An 18,293-nucleotide genomic window follows, 5' to 3' on the forward strand; every position below is an offset into this window, starting at 1 on the left:
ATTTTTCACGATTTATCATGAAAAATCGTTACGCCCATTAGTGTCCACTAACAGGAGTTATTTGGGGGAGGGCGGGAAAACCGGCACACCAAAAACAACCCCTAAACCCACCCCGACCCTATAAAACTTATCCCTTACCTTCCCCACCCCCCGAACCCCCCCAAAACTTTAAAGATGGCCGCCACCATCGTAAAGATGGTGCTGGCCAGCCAGTGCTCCTACCATGTGACAGGGGCCGGCCAATGGCATGGATACCCTATCACATGGTAAGGGCAAAGGGCCATCGGCGCCATCTTTATGAGTGGCAGCCAACGGCCGAGAATGGGAGATTGCTCCCGGGACCACCACTAGAGCACCAGGTAATTTAAAAATGTTTTGGGGGGATCGGGAGGGTGGGAGAAGTTAAGAGGTCATATTTAAAGGGTCGGGTGGGTTTTTTTTTAATCAGGCCATTTTTGAGTGGCAGTCAAAATGGCGCCGATGGCCCGAGAGCGAAAGATCGGTCCCCGCGCCCCCACTGGACCACCAGGTACTCGTAAAAAGTTTTGGGGGGGTTCGGGGGGGTGGGGGAAGGTAAGGGGTCAATTTTAAAGGGTCGGGCCTCACTAAAAAAAAAATTAACGATGTGAATCGGAACCGATTCCGATTCATATCTCCAGCGATCAGATTTTTTTCTCCCTCCAACCGAACCCGATCGTTAAGACGATCGGGCACACGATTCACATCTCTACCTATTATGGAAAAATTGCCTGAGAATATTATTCCGATCTACTAAGAATGCGAATGAAACTAGAAGAAGCCTTCTTCTCGCAACCAGAGTCTCTTGGGACATCTCAAGAATCTCAAATATCCAAAGCCAGCAGGTGACCATCCACATCTTCGCCGGTATCTGTAACTTGAGATAAGTAATAAGCTTTGGTAATCAGGAATTCAAAATCTGAGAAATATATATTTTAAACAGCTCCATTGGAGAAATCAATTTAATAACAGGAAAGTTCAATAATCTCAAATTGTGGGATCTCAGAAAATTCTCTATATTTTCCAGCTTTTTATTATTTACCAGTTCAGCTTGAACCAAGTTATACTGTACCTTTTCAACTCCCTCCAGTCGCTCCAAAACTTCGATCTTTTTATTTTGGTGGGATATCATATTGACATTTGAAGCCTCCTGATTTTTAATTTCCAAAGTAATTTTAGATAGAGAAACAATAGAGGCTTCTAGAGATTTTAAGGCAGTCCAAATAGTAGCAAAAGTCATCTCTGAAGGGTGCTGAATCTTAACTTCCAAATCAGGCGTTCCAGGAGTAACTACACCTACCCCATAGTAGTGCCTGCCCCATTCTCCATACCTGGAAGTGACGGGCAATTTAGTGTTGTTCCTATCTGGTCATGCAGGCCAGGTCCCCCAACACTACCTCCATGAGGTTTAGCCTGCACAGCTCCTTCACTCCTGTTGATTTCCTGTGGGGCTTCTTCGGGTAGCCCAGCTGTCACAACTCCCCAGAGATCTACCGAGGTATCCGCTCTCACTGCCCGAACTCCACTCACTTCTCTGCATGGCAGTTCAGGCCTCCTTGGCGCGCCGGGTCTTAAAGAGATGTCCAGGGTCAAAGGGGATGGTGCACGCTCAGCAGTCGTCCCAGTAGCGACCAGCTCTTCTGGTATATTCATTGCCGTCGATGTAAAAAAACTTCCTATCCACGGTTGTAAGGTGTCTACGGGAGAGGAGCTCAAACTGGCTCCCCTGACTTTTGCCTTCCTCTTCGTGTGGGGCATCTCATCATGGAAATCTGGAAACAAGGTAATCAGGTCGGAGAGCTTCCAGCTGGCGTGTCTCACCGAGCGGCCATCTTCCCTTTTTTAAAAAAAATTTCTAAGAGTATTAAATAGTGGATTAGATTAATAGACTTACCTTGGTTTTGTATTATATTTCAGTACAAAATGTGACACATAAATAAATAAATCTGTAATGTGTACTCAGGGGTGGATTCCCGATGACGACCGGCCCGGGGATTCGCCGCCCCGGCCACCCCAGGAGATACCATGTGACTAGAGTGAATGGCCCACCGGGGGATGCCCAATCCTCCGAAAGGCCAATTCGCCCCTGTGTATACTTAATGGAGAAGCTAATGGTGTTAAAGCAGTTTAGTGGACTCTTAGGCTGGCCTGATGGCAAAGATGGAAATAGTCTCCGGACTAGCGGAACAGGCCGGAGGCAGATACTGGATGGATTGAAGAGAAGGATCTTCACTCTGGAAGCCCGCACTCCCCCCGGGAGGAGCCCTTAGGAGCCGGGCCGCTGGGACTTAGGCGAGAGGAGAATCCGATGAGAAGATCCGAGGTTAAGGCAGGCAAGTCTGGAACAGGACCAAGGCTGGCACCAAAGGCAGACACGAACCAGGACTGGACCTGAAGCAGGCAACTGGAACAGGAACCGGGATCAAGGCTGGAAATGAAGCAGGCAACTGGAACAGGAACCAGGATCAAGGCTAGAACTGAAGCAGGCAACTGGAACAATTACAAGCAGGAACTCCAGAGGCACACTGTAACGATAAGCAAACTTGTTGCAAGGCAGTAAGCTGAGGCAGACACCAGCCTTAAGTATTTGCCGGCGTCTGACTTCAGAAAGGGAACTCCCAGTCTTTCGTGCGCGCACACACCCAGGGAGGAGGGGCTTTAACTCCCGGCCTTTCGCGCACACGCGCACCCAGGGAGGAGGAGCTAATTCAGCGAGGCAATGGCATCTCCCTCATGGAGACGCCGCCAAAGATGTATCCGCCGGCGCGCCAGCGCTATGTAGCAGCCACCCGGAATCGAGACCGGAACCTGGTGCCCACCGCGGCGCCCCCCGAACCGGAGCCCGACACAGAAGGTAAGGTCCCGGTCGCGGCACTCGCGACCAAGGCCGCAACAAATGGCACTATGAAATGACAGATATAATAAATTTACGTGAGTTTGGAAAGTTCTGGTTAAGCTGACAAGGGCATTCTCTATTAACTTTACCCTCTGTCAGGAATTCCTTTACCACCTAAAGACTATACATATCCTAGGAATCCAACTTAACAAGTATCTCACAATGGAAAGAAACCCACCTCTCAGTTATGGTAAAGAGCTCCTTTATGTACCTATTCCAGAGTCATCAGCCTCGAAACCACTTCAAGAAACGTGATCTAGCTACCATCAAACACTCCCTGATCACCAATTGCACCAACTGATGCAACTTTCTTTTCAATGGCAGTGCACTGCACAATACAATCTCAAATGCCTTCAACCTTTACAGAATATTGCAGTTAGACTTTTTTTTAGCAGCCAAATCCATTGACCATGTTATGCCACATTTGCATTAGTACACTGGTTTCAGGTTGAGACAAGACTACCGTTTCAAACACATTGCTTTGTCTTCAAATGTGTGAACCAATTGGCCTCTGAATATCTTTTCCAATTTCTACTCTCCTGCAGCTCCTACCAGGAGACTTTCATCCTCACAACAGGCCCTTCTAGCCAGCTTCAGCTCAACTAACATGCCCAGGACTTCATGGATTCAGCTTCTCTGCCCTGAAAATATGTACCAAATTACGTTGCTTTTAACGCTGTGTCAGGAAACTTGCTACCTCCCCTTCCAGAAAAAAAAGTCAAAGCTTGGCTGTTTAAGCAAGCCTTCCCCTGGGGATTCATCTTGGTCCACCAAAAGTCTTCCTGACTGTGAATCTCACAAGGTTCACCTATTTCTGGGCTACCTGTATCCAACTGATTCTTAATCTCTATCCTACCATTGATATTTGACTTGCTGCTTAACTATATACATGCAATTTGTATTCAAAACACCCACTTCCATATTCCTACCTAATGTAGCCACTTATATATTTAGTAGAAATCTACCTCATATTTGTTATCAAATCTGTATGTATCCACTGCTTATGTACCCAATGCCTTGTTACTTTATGTAATCTGCCTTGGGTCTACATTTTGGGAAAGGTGGAATATCAAATGCTTATAAATAAGTAAATTAAAAATAAATACAGCCTTTGTAGATTATATGGGAACATAGATCAGAAAATGATACAGGGAGTTATGAGGGAAGTGCATTTCTTTGAAAAAACATAGATAATATCAATAACATTCACTATGTCATTTCATTTCATTTTTTAAATGAAACAATAGAAAAAAAACAAAAAAATGTTGTGTGGGGGTGGGGGGGGGGGGGGTTCTATCGTTTTTTTGTGTCTACTATTTGCAAACTGTTCACACGGGTACTCAAAACAAACAGTGCAGCCCGGCTGCCTCCAAAGAAACATAGATACCACAGAGGAAAGGAGGGACATGGGGAAATGATAGTTCTAAATACCTGATAGCTATTAAAGATGGCAAGAGACAAATCTTTTTCAAGGGAACAGATAATGTAGTACCAGGGGTCATGATATGAAGCACCAGGAGGGCAATTCAGGAACAATGTCAGGAAATATTTTTATCACAAAAAGGTTGGTAGATGCTTGAAATGCCCTCCTAAAGGAAGCGATGAAGAAAAATATGGGGACAGAATTCAAAAGGGTGTGAGATACAGAGAATCCCCTGTGCCAAGAGTATGGAAATAAAGCACTGGGACCATTCATGGTAACTTTAGAGGGGTAATCTGCACAGAGCAGTGCTTACTAGGTGTTACGAACCAGGAGGTGGACCCTTAGTCTGAGGTAGATTTAGCACTACCTATGAGAGAGAACCCTCTTAGGTTCCTACCGTCGGAAGGCGAGGCTTTGCAGACTAGCAGTTGCACCGATACTTCACCACTGGAAGCCTGCGGTTCCCCAAGGAGAAGCCCGTAGGAACTAGGCCGCTAGGACTTAGGTGATTCGGAGAAGACAGAGGGTAGTCTGGATGCAGGCACCTCCTGCAGGTCAAAGAATCCAGACGGCTGGCACCTCCAGCAGGTCGGTAGTCCAATCCAGTAGTCCAAGCCCGAAGAATGGTCAGCAGCCGGTCCAACAGTAAATCCAGGAGAATGCTCAGAAGCCATTCCAGAGATGAATCCAGGAGAATGGTCGGAAGCCAGTCCAGAGATGAATCCAGGAGAATGGTAAGAAGCCAGTCCAACGTCAAGCCAAGGGAATATCGGAAGCCAATCCAAGAAACAGTTCCAGAGAATCCGTCCAACGAGAGAGGGAGAGAAGAACACAGAAGAACCGGAACAGGAACCAGAAGTCCACAGCGAGGATCAGGAACACCGGAGCCAAGCAGGCCTGAAGGTAAGTTACCAAGGCAAGGTCTGAGGAGGAGACCTTGTCTTAAATACAAAAACTAGGGGAGGAGTCCTCAAGAGGAGCCACGACAACTTCCTGTCGTGGCCGCTTTAAATCTTAGCTTCAGCCGCATGCATGGCTCTAAGCAGAGCCAGAGTGGGAGGAGTCAGCCCGGCCGAGAAGGAAGTCATGCGGCCGGGCCCAGGAACAACAGCAGCCATGAAGTCGACGTTAAAGAGGCCTGCCTGACTCTGTAGAATCCGTAGAGGTGGCTCGACACCTACGGTGAGTTTTCGGCTCCAGTCGCGGACCCCTGTGGCCGGCGGCCATGACACTTGGTCCCTGTCGCAGCCCGCCCCATCGCAGTTGGGGACCCCCCCGAACCGCGATGGGGGATGGACACTTGGTCCCCCCCTGTCGCGGTTCGGGGGGGTCCCCAAAATGATAGGAAAACCCCACGAAATTTCATGAGGTTTTCTTATCATTTTTGGGGGGAGAAAAAGGGCACATAAAAAAACCCAACCCAAACCCACCCCAATCCTTCAGATTTAATTAATTATAATCTCCCACCCTCCCGACCCCCACCCCCACCCCCCAAAACTTGCCTAAAGTCCCTGGTGGTCCAGTGGGGGTCCTGGGAGTGATCTCCCCCTCTCGGGCCGTCGGCTGCTACTAATCAAAATGGTGCCGATGGCCTTTTGCCCTTACCATGTGACAGGGGCTATCTGTGCCATTGGCCATCCCCTGTCACATGGTAGGAGCAATGGATAGCCCATGCCATTTTTTAAGATGGCACCGGCCATACAATTCTCCTACCATGTCACAGAGGCTGGCCAATAGCACCGATAGCCCCTGTCACATGGTAAGGGCAAAGGGCCATTGGCACCATTTTGTTTACTGGTAGCTGATGGCCCGAGAGCGGGAGATCGCTCTTGGGACCCCCGCTGGGCCACCAGGGATTTTAGTCAAGTTTTGGGGGGGTCGGGAAGGTGAGGGATTATAATTAATTAAATCTGAAGGGTTGAGGTAGGGTTTGTTTTTTTCGGATTGGTACAGCCCAAAAAAAATCGGCTTGAAATGAAATAACCAATAACGAAGGCCGAACCAAAAGATTCGGCCGAATCACATCTCTAGTGCTTACTAGGGATGTGCATTCATTTTTCCCAAATTAGGCAATTTCAACGAAATTACCTAATTCGGTATGGTTCGGGAGAACCGAAAAACGAATTAATTTTTTCCGAAATTTTGGAAAATTCATTTTTCAGGTTAGTGCACACTAACTCCCGTTAGTGCATGCTAATTCTGACACATTAGTGCTCACTATTGGGAGTTAGTGCGTACTAACTCGAAAATTGGGGTCCCTGGAAAAAAAAACCCCGAACCACATGGGGGGCCCTGAAACAAAGCCCGACACGATAGTAAAACCTGAAGCACATTTCTAGTGCTTACAATCCTAAACAGAAAGCAAGAGCCTGACCTTCATGGAGCGACATTTACAGCTCTAAACACCTTGCTGGGCTGACTGGATGGGCCATTTTGTTTTTAATCAGTCGTCACTTACGATAATACTATGTTGCTATGTTAAAACACACAGTTTGAAAATGGTCCCATCAATGAAAGTGTATTTCTTTCATTAAAATATTTAGAGAGCACTTTTCAATAGCAGTCATAAGTAGTGTGACTACAAGTATACCTGTGTTTTATAAACTGTGCAGAGGGAACTGCACACAATGCCAGAAAACACTGAATATTGGGCCCTGTGTACCCATACCCCTAAAATGATTCAGTATGGGCACATTTTTTATGCTCACATTTACATAGTTTCTACACCTATTAAAGTCACACTTATATTTTATCCTCAAAATAGTTGTAAGATGCTTGTCATACTTCACAGGTTATGTGCAGAAGCAGATATTTTATAACATTGGTTGATGTGTGCATGCATGTATTTCACTTATGAAAATACTTGTGCATGTATTTCCAAGCACCAGTTCTCTGAGACCTCCACCACTTGACCCAAGTTTAATCACACCCTCCATCACTTGTTCCAGACACACCACCCCCACTCACCCACCTACCCAAAAACTGCAGACTAAAGAGACATCATATTACATTTCAGTGACTTGATTAGGAGGTGTAAAAGCATGCATGCATGTTTGAAAATGTGTGCCTTTTACTCTTCTTATAAAGCGTGTATTTTTACTTTCCGATATTGCCCCAAAACACCAACTCCTCCTTTCTCTGCACGGAAACGGATGTCCGCACATACTTGCAGCCTTCAGAGAATTTGTTTGGTCCACACAAAGGCCAGTAATGTGTTTATTCTGATTTCACGTGCACAAACCTCGTGCAAATTACCCCTTAATGCACATAGGATTACAAACGTTACACTTTGTAAAACATTCAGTCATGGGAAATTTTTCAGATAATAATAAAAAGTTCATTGGCATTAGCTTCCTCAGTCAGTCTCTCTCTTTAGGCCTGCATTTTTCTGTGATTCCTTCTCTTCCTCTCCCCTCTCGAGACGCTATTTTTATTTTCTGTTCCAGCTTGAATAGCATCTGTTACTTGGTACTTCTTTCTCGCTTATCATTTTCCTCTGCCTCTCTTCTTCCATCATCCTCTCTGTTCTTTTTCTCCCTACCCTTCAGTAATGCCTTCCTCTCCGACACACACAAAATAAATATTGTTCAAGGTCCTGATGTCTTCTTTTCTTTCCAAAAGTCCTCCTTGGGTGTCGTCTGCCTGCAGGTGGAAGAGAGAATATACTGGCTCCTGTAGGTGCCATGGAGTCTTTGCCACTCAGAGCTCGTTCCACCCAGTCTATTCTGAGCAGATCAGTCATTCTGCCAGACTGCACATTGTTTTCGCAAGTCTGCGAACTTGTTAATCACCCTCCGGTGAGCTCATACATTTCTGATAGAAATCCTTCCTCCTGGGGGCTGGTTTGAGGAATTGTAAACTCCCCCATGCTAAAGGGGGCATACAAAATTTCCTTCGGCTTTTCTATATCTGGTAGGGTAAACACAACTTGCTTAGGAGGAATTGTTGAGAAAACTCATAGCCAACCTCTCGGGGTTTTCAGGACTGCCGATCCACACACTGGGATCAGGAAAGATGGTTAAAAAATAAACAGTAGTATACTGATAATTTATTAAAAATAAATTTATCCAAGTGTCCCCAGAAACTAAATTCTTACTGATCAAACACTTGCATGGCATACCATCTGCTGGTGTTTATTTTAATTCCTCAGATGAGGCCTGTGTTTAAGTGAGAATTTAAGTGACAGAATCAGAACAAAAGAGAAAGGGCAGTAAAATAAACTGAATACATTCAGAATATGACTTCTAAAGGCAGACAATATAAAAGCTATAATCTTAGTTTAAGCCCCATACTTTCTAAACACTGTAATTATGAGACATCTGCTGGCAACACTGCTTTTCTATTGGGTAACTTTAATTACCCTGTAATATTCCTCTCCACTCCCCCCCCCCTCCCAGTATGCCCCAGTGCTAATAATTCATTCACCATTCTGCCCCCTCATTAGTTCCTAATTCAAACAATCAAGACAAAGACAACGAACAGATGACCTTGGAATAATTACTCACTGAATGTACAAAATTTATTTTGCGCCTTTCAAAGACATTTCTGTCTTCTTGGCTCCTTGAACACAAAAATTAGAGGGAGAATCCAGCAAAGAGAAAAGAGCTGCATTAAATGGTGAGGACTGGATTTATAAAGAGAATATGAATAGTTTGCACCTGAGGCAAAAACCTTTTCTTGGTCCGGCCTTGAGGTCCTTAAAACAGTCATTTTTCTCATTGATAAAGTTTTTGTTTTTTTTCTTTTTAGATCTCAATAGTAAAATACGTTTTGAAATGAAATAAAAATGATAGTTAACATATTTTATTTATTTATTTATTTATTTATTTATTAACTTTTATTTACCGACATTCGTGAAGCACATCATGCCGGTTTACAAAGAACTCAATTGGAAGATACAGTATAACGATATAACAAATATGACATTGAAACAATAAGATGTTACTAAACGAGAAGCAACAAACAGAAAAACCAAAAACAAAATACAACAAAATAAACAATATTAATGAAACCAAGGAGTGGAGATTTGAAGGAGGGTAGGTGAGGGGGAGGGTAGGCAGGGGGCAGGGCGAGGGGGGGGAGGGAGGGTAAGAGGTAGAAAGGTAGGAGGGGGTGGGAAAAGGGGATAAGGAAGGGAAGGGGAGAAAGGCATAGTTTGAGGAAATAAGGGGGGAGAAAGGGGATAAAGAAGGGAGGGGGAGAAAGGCATAGTTTGAAGAAATAAGGGGAGAGAAAGGCAGAAAAGAGGGATACTATGTACAGATGACTAATGTACAGGAATCACTTAACTAAGTAGGATTATGGAAGAGTTGAAACAGGCGGTATTCACTGGGATAAAAAATTTTATTATATGGGATGCATCTAAAATGGGAGCACTCATGAGCATCTTTATTTAGCAATCATAAATTTAGATGTCACTGATTTCTCATAGAGCTGAGGGGTCCACACCTTACATAAAGCCCAAGTTCAAGTAACTGCCCTGCAGATCTGGGGAACAACTTGGTATTTTAAGAATTTTTTTTACCATGTTGTCTCATTTATCTAATCCTATTTTTAGGGAGGGATTTCTTTTTTCTAATCCCTGCTTTACCAGAATGGATATTATTGGGAAACAATTCATTTATAAGATTTCTTTTCCATGTTAAAAAAAAAAAGTCTAGAATTTTAAAATATTGGAATTCATGATTAATATTAACTATGTTGAAATTGAATTCTGCCTCTCATGTCAGTAAGGATGGACTATATCTATTATTCCTTAAGGAGATTTTCTAATTAGGTACTGCCATGATTTGGTTTATGATCAATGCTGGCAGGCATTAAATTTTTGTGAGTTGGCTGAGTACAGGATGCATAGAATTCTCACCAAGAGCAGTTTGCTCTGATGAAACGCTGTTCTGGTTTGCATGCATTGAATGCTATACCACCCTGGATCAGCCTTCGTGATATATTGACCATCGTTGGGGTTTGGATGGCAATTAAAGTGAAGCAGCGAGTAAGAAGAGGCCTTGTTTTTTCTTTCAGATCCACTTTGTTTCATGCAAGCTAAGTTTTATTTCATTGAAAAGTTTTTTAAAAATATTCAAAAAAATAAGTACAAAGGACACATAGCATTTGACAAAAAATATTTCTTTATTAAATAGCGGGCTGGAGGTTGTTTTTTGTAAGACCGGTGATCACATCAGGCATATACTTCTAATGTTTATAATTTCAGAGAAGCATCAATGTACTGCTGAGTAGGGGTGTGCATTCGTTTTGAACTTAAATGGAAAACGCAACTTATTTATTTTTTTTAACTTAAAAAAATGATGAGGCGTAAATGATCGGATTTCCAACTTATTCAACATAGCTATGTTGAATACGTTGGAAATCGCGATTGTTGATCTAAATAAAAATTTAAACCCCTCACCCTCCTTAATCCCCCCCCCAAGACTTACCAAAACTCCCCAAGCTGGCCAAAAGTTCCGTGAGGGTCCGGGAGCGGACGCGTGGGGAATCACGTGACGTCCGCGTCACTCCGACGTGACGCCGACGTCACGTGGTCCGGGAGCGGTTCCGCTCCCGGACCCCTCGTTGGACCCAAACGGCACTTTTGGCCAGCTTGGAGGGGCCTCCTGACCCCCCCAAGCTGGCCAAAAGTTCCTTTTGGGCCCAACGAGGGGTCCCGGAGCGAACCCGAGGGGAATCACGTGACGCCACGTCACGCCGACGTCACGTGATTCCCCTCGGGTTCGCTCCCGGACCCCTCGTTGGGCCCAAAAGGCACTTTTGGCCAGCTTGGGGGGGTCAGGAGGCCCCTCCAAGCTGGCCAAAAGTGCCTTTTGGGCCCAACGAGGGGTCCGGGAGCGAACCCGAGGGGAATCACGTGACGCCGCGTCACTCCGACGTGACGCCGACGTCACGTGCTCCTTGCAAAGGAGTTCAGGAATGGCGTCCTGACCCCGCTGGACCACCAGGGAGTTTTGGTAAGTCTTGGGGGGGGCGGGATTAAGGCGGGTGAGGGTTTAAATTTTTATTTGCACATATGGACATAGACTCAACTTATGGAATTCTCCATATGTCCATATTGACCGCAAATGGGACCCCCTTTCGACTTATGGACTTATGAACTTAAACTTTTGGTCTGCACATCCCTACTGCTGAGGTCTTTTTCCTTCTAAATTAAGTTTATCTCAAGCATTCACTAGTCAATTTGAAGTGGAAATTTGCCACTTCTCTGCTGTATGGGATGTGCCAACTTCTCTGCTGTTGGCAGTTTAAAATTGCACTTCTTACATTTTACCTTTATAACATTTCACAAGAAAACATACAAGAAAATCTTGCACCAGACATAAAGTGTAAATAATCACTAATATAGTTAAATTTATACCAAAATAGCAAGAAAATATTACTAAGGTCAGTATTCCATTAGACCCCTATGTAGTGGGGAGGATAAGAGGAAAAAAAGAGGAGATTGCATAAGATAAGAAAAAAACTAAAAAAGAGAATTGTTGCAATATACATGAAAACACCCTGGGCTCAATTAATCTTCACCAAGTTTTCTTCAGTCACAGATGCAGTTCTACAGTTTTTCGGGGTAAAAATTTGATGCCTATCTCCAGCACATTTAATAATGCATTTACAACAAAATCATAGGAAAAATATTGCCCCAAAAACTCTAGACTCCTGGCACATGGCCAAAAATAATTTTCTTTTCTCCTTAGTAGTTTTAGAAATGTCTGGTTATATCCATGTTTTGTGTCTCAAAAATAAGATTTGAGCTCTACAAAAATAAAAGTGCATGATTGAATTACGATCTTGCTCAAATACAAATGAAACTGATAGTGTAACCCTTTCATATTCTTCCTTTGTAGAATTTTCCAGCAAAGCCATCATATCTAGACTATCAGATAAAATTGGGAACATGATGTTTCCTTCTCTCTGACTTCCTCCACTCCCTCTTCCAGGAAGGAAGAATAATTTGTTAACACCTATAGGTATTTATGGAAGAAAGATCTCATAGATATCTCCGTCACCCTTGGAAAATTTAAGAAGCAGAGGTTAAGACATCTCACTTAATTTTCCACCTGTGCCATTTTCCTATGCAGCAGCATTTTATCTTGAGTCAAAGCTGCATCTATGGTCTTTACCTCTTGCACGACTCTAGCGCTAGCTTTTAATTTTCTTTTGTACTCCACAGACTTGGCTTCCTGAACCTGCACCAATTCAATCATAGTTTTTACCAGCAAACTCATGATACTGATGTATCCACTCTCACAAGAGAAGACCAGATGGCATCTAGAGTGTCTACAGCCAGTTTAAGAAGAGAAAGGGGGAGGAGGAGAGGGAGAGGCTCACTCACCAACCTGAGATCTGCTACTGTGGGGAAATCCTGAAGAGATTCCTGAACCCTCTTTGCCGAGTCTAAAGCATGTTCTCACAATAGATCTCCAACTCCTACACCCAACTCTGAAATCTCAGGCTGGGTAGAACCTTTCTCCTTCTCTGCCCCGATGCTCTGAGACCATCACCTTCTACATGTCATCACAGCTACCTCAGGACATATTGGGGACACAATCTGGGGAGATGAGTGATATATTTTCTCCCTGAAGCTCTTCCACTCCTCCAGAGAATACTGATATGGAATTCAACCCCTGTTTCAGACCCAGGTTTATGGCAGACACAGCCATCAAACTGCTGTTGACCCAAAGATAAAGGTGAAGGTTTGGAGGGGTAAGCTTGCAACCTTCCCTACCTTTTAAAGGAAAATATTTAAAGACAACAGTAGTACTAGAAAGGAACACTGCTGCTGCTGCCAGTTGCCACCATCTTAACTCTTTCAGAATTGTACTTAGAGAAATAGAAACATTTCTATCTCAGATCTATGCCCCTGAATATAATGAGGTTAGCAATGGTACAAATACCACTTATACTGAGGTCAATATCCAGTGCCTTTATGTAGGTATCTTTCCTTGTTCCATGCACTAAAACCAAGCTTTCAATATTTTCTCCCATTGAGTGATACATTTTTTATGCACAAAAAGGTGAAGGTGTTCTGCCATAGGGTTAAATTTTAGCCACTGACAGCTATTTTTCAGTGCTATATTGCTAAACTAATGCATGTAAGTCTATTGGGAAAAAGCACAGTCCTAAATTTATCTGTATAATGTTTTGTGCATAACTTTATTCACAGATATTCAGTGGGAGATTTATGCACCTAAGCCCTGCTGAATATCCAGGAAAGGTTACATGCAAAATTTCACTCAGATAAATTTGCTGCGTGCCAGCTTCCTGAATATTGACTTCACTATTTCTGCTATCAGTGTCTCCAAGATAAATTTTAGGAAAAAGGCAATCACTAGTCAAATTTTGCTCACTTAGGACCTGAGTCACTAAGGATACAAAACTTAGTGAATCAGACCCTTACTGTAATATTCAAACATCGCAATCAGTGAACAAGAAACTTATAATCATTAGCAAGTCAATGCCATTGGAACCAAACAAAATGCATCTTTACCCCATGGTAAAAGGTTTAACTTGATTTGTAATGATGAATACTATGAAAAGAGCTTATTTCTCAAACCTGCCTTCTGTGACATTCAGCTAGTCGGTTTTTCTGAATATTCAAGAGGCATACCTGCATACAATGGAGGTAAGGCATGCTAAAATATCTCATGCATTTTCATGGTGAAAATGCTGAAAATCAGGCCAACTGGGAATCCCTGAGGAGAACACAGTAACATAATAATATAGTAAAAACAAAACAAAACACTGCACTAGAGTTTTACATTCTTAAGCTTCTTAGGGTTAATAGATATTTTAAAATTAATTCTCATTTATACCTACATTTAACTCTCTATTCTTTCCAGATGGAAGATTTTAGACATCTGGTCAGTTAAGACCAGCTTTTCATTAAGAGTCCAAACCTACTTGACCCTCAGTTCTGCATACCATCAGTTTCCTTTCAGAAAGTTCCAGACCAAAATGATTTTGTAAATTTTGAGTTGCTCACTGCTGTAATTTAAAGCCACATCTCTCCTCTTCTTTCTCTCCTTCCTCTCCCATTGCTCATACTTCTAAATATTCATAACTGAAAACTTCTACAACATCTGACCATCAGAAAAGTAGAAACAGGAAATGATAGGGGAGAGCTTGTGGTGTATTCTGTTCTTATGAAACACCCCCTTTTTAGCTTCCTTGCAAAGCCACAAAATGTCTTTCTTCTCCATCCTTCCTACCCTGATGAGTCAAGTTGAGGGGATCCAAGTCATACTATTAATTTTATTGCTTCAGGAGGGCTACAAACACCAGAACATTTGTAATAAAAGCAAGACTCATATACAATCTTTGATGACTTTCTGTTATAATTGTATGTTATAGGATATGCTAACTTCATTTTTCTATATATTTAATTTGAATAAAATGCATTATAAAGCACAATTTCTTATTTTACAGGACAGCATATGAAGTATAATATAATAAAATGTCATCTACTTCTCACTGCTCTATCCTCGGTATGAAGACTGCATGCAGTACTACGCTTAAAACACAGAACAAGGGTTCAGGTTCATAACAGATCGCCTTTTGCTAAGTTTCAGATCACTCTTCTGTGACTACCATAACTGGACCCTAGTTTCCACAGTTTACTCCATACATGTAATTGGTAACTAAGAAAGTATTTTATGAGTCCCAAAATAAAGTTCAAATATAATTTTGCCAGATATCCTTATCCCCATTTATTTATTTATTTATTTTTGGTTTTTATATACCGATCTTCTTGCATTAGATACAAATCAAACCGGTTTACAAAGAACGTAAACTTGCCTATAGGCTATACATAGATCCATGAACAATAACCTGGAAGAACTTGGAAAAACAATTTGAATTATATAACAAAAAGTCACAAAAAGTGATTGAATCCATTAAATTGGGCTTAGATTTAAATTAGGTAGAAGTAATTGAGATGAAGAGTAGAGTGATAGGAAAAAGAGAAGAAAAAGTTAGAGTAAGACCAAAGGGTAACTGGAGGTCTCTTCAAGGGAAATGAGTTAGAGAAAATGAAAAGTGAATTATGAAAGCAGAAATAAAATAATCAAATTTGAGGTGAGGAATTAACAGAGGTATGCTGTGAAAAGAGGAGAGAATGTGTTAACTAAGATGCTGTTTCAGGAAAGGCTAGGTTGAATAACCAGGTTTTTAGTTTTTTCTTGAATGAGATTGGGCAGGGGTCCTGTCTGAGGTCTGGTAGGAGAATGTTCCATTGAATGGGACCTGTGGAAGAAAAGGCTCTGTTCCTTAGAGAAGTTTTAACTTGAGGAACGAAGAGAGTACCTTGGTAAGCTCTTCTCTTAGGTCTTGTGGAGGTATTGGGGCGAATCTGGAAGGTGAGATCGATTGGAGCAAGTTTGTGGAGGGTTTTGTGCATGATGGTCAGCACTTTGTAGATGATTCTATATTTAATCAGGAGCCAGTGGAGGTTGTAGAGGATAGGTGTTATGTGATCCCTCTTATTAGTATTCGTTAAAATCCTGGCTGCTGAGTTCATTTATAAGATGAAGTAGTTAATTGATGTTATATGTTTTATATTATTTTATTTAAATGTATGTTATTGCTTTAAATTATGAATGTGAAGCTGCTATCTGCATTGATTGAATGAAATTGAAAATTATAACAATAAATAAATACTATAAATAACTTCAAGGTATGTCAAAAAGATCCATGCTCACAAATTGAATGTTCGCATGAAGGACTTGGGCCTTCGTGAGTAACTGATTGTCATGGAGTAGCTCTCCTCTGAACTGTTTGTCATGAAGTAGCTCTCCTCTGAACTTTTTTCTTCTAAAGCTCCTTATCTCAATGGTTAGTCCTCTGGTAGCATTTGGTCTTCTGCCAGTGTGGTCACTTGGTCTTCTAGCTTCCCTGCAATATCTCTTCTGCAGTTCTCAGATGTTGAGATGTGGGTCTCAGGCCCACACATAGGAGATAAAATTGTAGAAAAGGTTGTGCATCTGGAGGGATCCATTGTACCTGAAGATCAGTCTGAAAAAAAAAAACTAAGGTGGCCTGGGCTTCTACTGAACAATGTCTTGAAACATTCTTTAAATTTGCTCGGTAGCAGCCTTCTTATTACACTCAGGAAGTGATGAAACTTCATGTTGTTCACAATTTCCTGAAAAGAAAAGGCTTCAGATTTGCAGGCAGACAGAAATCCACAATTTGCGTCAAGGAACTTCTCAAGTTTAAGACATTCAACACCATTAACATCAGATAGTATTAATACTTTTGTTGAAATATTACAAGAGTGTAAGCAGGGTGTGTGTGTGTGGGGGGGGGAGGAATGAGGGGAGGAGTGGATGTAGGTTGTATGTAGGACAGAGATGGGCAAAGTTTTTTTTTTTAAAGAAAGCCACATTACTGGCGGTTATTGGAGCCAGCCAGAGTCCCCCTTAGAACTCGGTGTGTGTGTGTGGGGGGGGGGGGGGGGAGGAGCAGTTACACTGGCAATTATCCCCCACAGTCAGAGGACCAAAGCAGCAACCATGCAAATAAAAAGAATAATTCAATACAATTAATAAATAAAAAAACTTCAAGTAGTTAAAAACTCATATGAAAATGTACCGAACACCCATAAAATATTTCAAAACAGACACATACCCAATAATTAAAACTAGTAAGCATTTTAAAAAAAGTCCCTGCTCTCCATACTTGAGAGCTTTTGATTTCCAGATGCTACAAGATTTTCATGGATTAGCAGCCAGAGAATAAGGGGTGGGGGTTGGGGGGTTGCACAAACCTGTGTTCTTTCTCTCATCTACACACATACACACATGCACTTTCTCACCCATACACATAATGTGATCTCACTCATCCACACACATTGCTCTCTCACCTATCCAAATACACTCAAACATGCACTCACTTTCACTGACTCCCTCACATACACATACATGCACTCACACAAACACACACACACACACACACTCAAACATGCACTCACTCTCACTGGCTCCCTCTCACATACACCCCAGGCAAGCTCCCATTCATTCTCACATATATACAGACCTCCAGGCAGGCTCCCATTCATTCTCACACATACCCCCCCCCCACCCCAGACAGGCTCCCATTCATTCTCACACATACCCCCCCCCAGGCACACTCCCATTCATTCTCACACATACCCCCCAGGCAGGCTCCCGTTCATTCTCATATACATACAGACCTCTAGGCAGGCTTCCATTCATTCTCACACATACATTCCCCCCCCCCCCCCAAGGCAGGCTCCCATTCATTCTCACATACATACAGACCTCCAGGCAGGCTGCCATTCATTACTACACACACACACATATCCCCCCCCCCCCCAAGGCAAGCACCCATTCATTTTCACACACACTCACAGATACTCAGGCAGGCATGCACTCATTCATTCTTACACAAAAACACACAGCCCAGACAAGCACCCATTCATTTTCTCTCACACACACATACACCCCCAAGCAGACTCACATTCATTCTGTCTCAGAGCCTCTCTTGCTCCTGTGCTGCCACTCTCACTGTTGTAGGTCTGCTCCTCCAGAGGGGAGGAGCTAGCAATCTGTTGTAGATCTACTCCTCCAGAGGGGAGGAGTTAGTAATCTGTTATAATTCTGCTGCTCGGAGTTAGCAATCTGTTATCAAGCTCCTCCTGTAGGGGGAGGAGTTAGTAATCTGTTATCAATCCCTACTACTAGGAGTAGCAATCTGTTATAAGTCCACCAGGGAATTAGCAATCTGTTATGGATCACCCTGCCAAGGGGAATAGCTAACAATTGTAATACTCCGTAGGCAGAGTTAATGATCTGTGATGGGTTGGCTTCCCACAGAGTGGCAGTCGTATAATACTGCTCTAGTAGTGTAAGGGATGACACTTGAGGTAAATTGGTGAATCCCTGGGCCGATGGCAGATGACAGCGCCCCCAGGAGGATATCCTGAGAGGGACC

The 18,293-nt window shown here is 42.9% G+C and overlaps 1 long non-coding RNA gene across 1 annotated transcript in view; it reads left to right on the top strand.

Annotated features, from left to right (window-relative positions):
* The window catches only part of LOC115100384, a 202,144-nt gene extending 188,197 nt beyond the window's left edge, over positions 1-13,947 (top strand). Inside the window, exon 3 of the long non-coding RNA XR_003859047.1 lies at positions 12,514-13,947. This is a non-coding gene — a long non-coding RNA (uncharacterized LOC115100384). The remainder of the gene's footprint in view (positions 1-12,513) is intronic.
* The last annotated feature ends 4,346 nt before the right edge of the window (positions 13,948-18,293 follow it).

The sequence above is a fragment of the Rhinatrema bivittatum genome, chromosome 10 (genome assembly GCF_901001135.1).
Source record: "Rhinatrema bivittatum chromosome 10, aRhiBiv1.1, whole genome shotgun sequence".
NCBI lineage: Eukaryota > Metazoa > Chordata > Amphibia > Gymnophiona > Rhinatrematidae > Rhinatrema > Rhinatrema bivittatum.